At 42.7% G+C, this 4,862-nt stretch overlaps 1 long non-coding RNA gene across 1 annotated transcript; it reads left to right on the forward strand.

The window, feature by feature from the left end:
• The first annotated feature begins 234 nt into the window (after nt 1-234).
• LOC118003284 lies at nt 235-3,229 on the forward strand. The gene is made up of 2 exons (XR_004677301.1): nt 235-883; nt 3,179-3,229. It is a non-coding gene; the product is annotated as an uncharacterized LOC118003284 (long non-coding RNA).
• The last annotated feature ends 1,633 nt before the right edge of the window (nt 3,230-4,862 follow it).

Below are 4,862 nucleotides of genomic sequence, written 5' to 3' on the forward strand. Positions count from 1 at the left end.
AGTTTGAGTAAGATTTTTAAAATGGAAACAAAAATCATGTAACCCCCCTGTTTAAAATGCTGAAATGGTTGGAAATGTTTTGTATCTTGATTGTGGTGGGGTCATATGACTATAGACCTTTGTCATAATTCATAAAATTGTACACCTAAGAGGGGTGATTCTTACTGTACATAAATCATACTTCAATAAACCTGATTTCAAATAAAAAAAATTTAAATTGCCAATAACTCCACTGTACTTAAGACAAAAGCCACACTCTTTGCTGTGGCTGATAGGACTATATGAGAGTCAGGGTGCCACGGAAAACAGATGACACATTCAAATTAGGAAAAAGTTGTAGATACTTTGTTGAACTCTCCTTAGAAGTGTGGGCAGACTGCCATGAAGTGGCAGGTGGTGTGGATCCCCAGAGCTAGTAAAAGCAGGGCACAGTTAGCACCCCAGGCTTGAAAGGAAAGCCACCTGTTAAGTGTTAGGTGAAAATGGAGAGGCTGTGTGGGGCTGAGACTGGCAGTTAAATACACAGGCCCCGGGGCGCCTGGGTGGCTCAGTCGTTAAGCGTCTGCCTTTGGCTCAGTTCATGATCCCAGGGTCCTGGGATCGAGCCCCGCATCGGGCTCCCTGCTCTGCAGGAGGCCTGCCTCTCCCTCTCCCGCTCCCCCTGCTTGTGTTCCCTCTCTGGCTGTCTCTCTCTGTGTCAAATAAATAAAATCTTTAAAATAAATAAATAAACACACAGGCCCCTATCTTCTCTCACCTGCTAGGACTCCTCATTGGCTGGACACAAACATAAGGCAGAAGATGAGGGAAAGTTGCCCCCAGGACACAAAGCAGGGTGAAGAATGGACCTAGAGGGCAGATGGCAGCTATCCACTAAATAATGGTAAGTGGTCTCTCTCCTCTTTACCTCTATAACTTCATCTCCAGCTCCTTCCAGAAAGCAGTGTGATCCAATCAGACTGGCCTTTTTGTTTCCATTTCGCCACCTTCCTACTTACTTATCCCTGTGCCCCAAGTTCTCTGCTCCTAGATCTTCGCAAAGTGGTCGCTTATGTGACATTTAGACCACCTTCCCAATCAAAAGTAAAGCCCACCCTCCCTTCTTAGTATTCATCATCTCTGAATTCATCTTGGTTCCTATTTGCTTACACATTTCTGTCTCTCTCCAATACTGAAAACAGAGCGTGGCACAGAGTAAATTCTTAAGTGTTCAAATAACGGGGAGGGGTGGTTCCTCTGCCTTGTGCCTGAGGACTTTCCACTTGGGGCTGGTTAGATGGGCACAGAGATTTGGAATGTTGAGATTTGGATTGGAGAGGGAGGACGACATGGGCAGGGGGCTGCGAGGCCTAAGTGAGTAGAACACTCCAGGCATCATGAGAAAGTCAGGGCTAGGACAGACGTAGCTAGGATGCCCTGAGATCCATGGAGAAAATGTGCTTTTAGCTTCTTCAGAATCAGCAGAAACCACTCTCTATACATGAGAAAGCAGCAGAGAAAGGTCTAACCAGTGGGCCAGTGTGGGTCAAATCATGGACACTCAATAAATACCTGACCAATATTCTGATTTACTGGAGCTTGGAAAGGAGACATTCTCCCTTTCTAAGGGAAAAAAACAAGAGATCATGAAAAAGGTAAATATTTAGTTAGCAAGCTATACTTATAGCAAGTTAAAGATCTTTTAACTGAGTTGGTTTAAATAAATATCTATACTTTCCAGAAAGCATTGTTCTTAGATTTTCATTATGCCTTATTCCTAAAAACAATTAATTGAGGCAATATCTTTGTAATTAAAAAAAATTCATTTGCAAAAATAAGTCCTCCAACTTAAGGCCTGCTTATTTTTTGCTGCCTTTTAGCTATTATTTTCCTTTGCTGTTTTGTAGACAAAAAACACTGCAAAAATGTTTCCAGCATTTAATCAATTTTGCCCAGAGCTGCTAAATTTTATATACAATAGTTTTCCTCTTTTGCTACAGAGCAAATCTCATGAATTGCAAAAATGTGAACATTTTAAATTAGAATAAAGATTTCCTCAAATCATTTTCTGTATATGGAATAGTCTTTCATTCTCAGCATTCCCCAGTTTTAAAAGAACAGACTATCCCAAATATTGATTGGGATTTTTCTCCACGTAGTTTAGAAGACAGCAACATTGATTACACTGGGCTTTTCTTATTTACCACGTTTTCATTCATGATGGGCCATCTGGGTACTCAGTGTTTAGTTATGTCTGTCTAAACTCTTTGAGGAAGACAGTTTATTTGTCAGTCTGCAAATATCCAGAGAGTTGGTAACAATTTTCTCTCAACAAGCAATTGTCAGGTTTCTTCTGGCTTGGAACATGCCAATCCAAATCTTCCTGGGTGGTACATGTGGTCAGACACAAAATGGCATAACAGACTCTGGACCTGACTTGGATCCAAAATTGAGCCCCAATCACCAAAGAGTCCATAGATGAATCTGTGAGGAAAGATGCCTGGAGCTTAGTACACAAACTCATATTTTTTTTCACTAGTGTGTGTATATATACATACACACACACACACACATACATATATATATGAAAGTATTACTAGTGAAAATATATACTAAATACATGTATATATACTAAATATGTGTGTGTGTGTGTGTGAGAGAGAGAGAGAGAGAATGAGAGAGATTTATTCTAGGAATAGGGTGATGTGATTTTGGAGGCCAGGAAGTCCCATGATCTGCGGTCTACAAGCTGGAGAACTGTGGGAGGGGAACGGGGGAAGGGTGTAAGTCTCCATCCAAGTCCAAAAGCCCAAGACCCAGAAGCACTGGTGTCCAAGTGCAGGAGAAGACAGATGTCCCAACTCAAGCAGACAGCAAGTTTGCCCTTCCTCCACATTTTTGTTCTATTCAGGCCTTTAACAGATTGGGTGATGCCCATTGGCATTGGGGAAGGTTATCTTCTTTACTCAGTCTACTGATTGAAATGCTAATCTCTTCCAGAAACACCCTCACAGACACATCCCGAAATAGTTTTACTGGCTATGTGGGCACCACCTAGCCTCGTCGAGTTGACACATAAAATTAATCACACACCTCCATACCTCCACCCCACCAAAAAATTCCCATCTCATGTATTCCCTTGGGATTCATTCATTCATTCATCAAATGAGTACTGTTTTTGACCATCTACTCTGTGTAGGGGATGCTACCAGTGCTGAGGATATAGCAGTAAGGAAGATGTACCCTCCTGCTAGGAGCATGCAGGCCAATGGGGATGACAAGGAAACAGGTATCACAATAAGGGTAAATACATGGAGGGCCATCCTCCCCAACTTGTTTGGAGAATGGTGAGGGGAGCTCATATGGGAAGTGATGTCTAAATGGATACTGGAAGGGTGAATAAAGACTAAGTGAGGAGAAAGCAGCAGGGCTATTGTGTGCATTAGGGGCAGTTCTAGAAAACATCAGGTCTGGAGGCATAGCAGAGCCCAGTGAGTTCAGGCTAGGGAGAAACGAGAGACTAGGTGAGGCTGGAGAGAAAAGAATAGAATACACAGGGCCACTACAAGTCACAGAAAGGATTCAGCAGTGTAGTGTAGTAGTTAGGAGGGCCAGGATCTGGCATCCTGAACTTGCACCTGAATCAGGGCTATCAAATGGAAACAACAATTTACCTGCCTCATTGGGATGTGGAAAGAAGCTACAGAGCTAACCCATGGAGAATGTTGAATACAGTGCCTGGCATATACAAAGTACTTGGTAAAGGATAGCTATTATTATTATTGTTATTTCAATCTGAGCCTCATGGGAGTCATGGAGGCATTCTAAGAAGTCAAACAACATAATCAATTTATATTTTAGAAAGGCTGCTCAAGGGACAATGTGATGAATAAATTTACAAAGGACAAGGCTGAAGGCAAGTAGAACTAATGAGGAAGCTGTTGGGCAGGAAACAAATCCTTTCCAAATTCTTCATGGCACCTAATAGGTATTTAAGAATGCTGACTGACTGTAGCTATTAAACATTTTGTGGGAGAAACACCTTAAGATATTGTCCATGGTTAATACTGTGTGTGTTATATATTACAGATAAATTTTGATATGGGGGGAGACCAAAGCAAGAGAGACTGGTGTGTAGGGAACCATAGTATGGGAAGGGTCATCCAGATGAACAAGAGGACCTTACATATCTGGGAAGAGAACACTTGGCAGATGGGTGGGGATAGAGGCAGACAGGGTGAGGAGACATGCTCTAAAGATAAATTCTGTCTACTTCACAGTTTGCCCAGAACCAGTCCTCCTGGAGTTACATCTTGTCAAAATATACTCTCCTGTGCTGCACATCCAGTTTTTCACACTGATGTTTAAAAATGATTTGGGGCCTGCCTTAAGCTACCCTTCCTTTTGTAGGAAGCATTCTCCAGAAGCAGGCATCGATGAGGAGTTTGGAATCAACACCTTTGAGAGGAAGGGGAGGTAGCAGGATTGGGCTGCTGTCCCATACTCCAGAAAGATAACTAGATTTTGTACATATAGGCCTAGGAGCCAGGAGGGGATGTGGAGCCTCACCAGAGCAGGGCACATGCTGTCTTTTACAGGAGAGGGCTTTGCTCTCTCTTCCAGCATGCAGAGGTTGGGCGAAATGGTAGTTCTTACTAGAGAATGTTCTGAGGGTTCTGGGGAGACAAAATCTTCAACGGCATCTACACAGAAGTCTCCAGGTGGTGTATTAGTCTTGTGTTTTCCTAACCTAGGCCCTGATCTCAGCATAAGATGATGGGCTTGTTGGAGTGTTTAACTTTCTTTGAAGTTGAATCACTCTGACTTCTAAACCCTCTGCCTTCCTCCTGCAGGAGATGAGAGCCAAGCTATGCTTTTACTTG

Source organism: Mirounga leonina, unplaced genomic scaffold, assembly GCF_011800145.1.
Source record: "Mirounga leonina isolate KUSES-001 unplaced genomic scaffold, KU_Mleo_1.0 Mir_91, whole genome shotgun sequence".
Classification (NCBI taxonomy): domain Eukaryota; kingdom Metazoa; phylum Chordata; class Mammalia; order Carnivora; family Phocidae; genus Mirounga; species Mirounga leonina.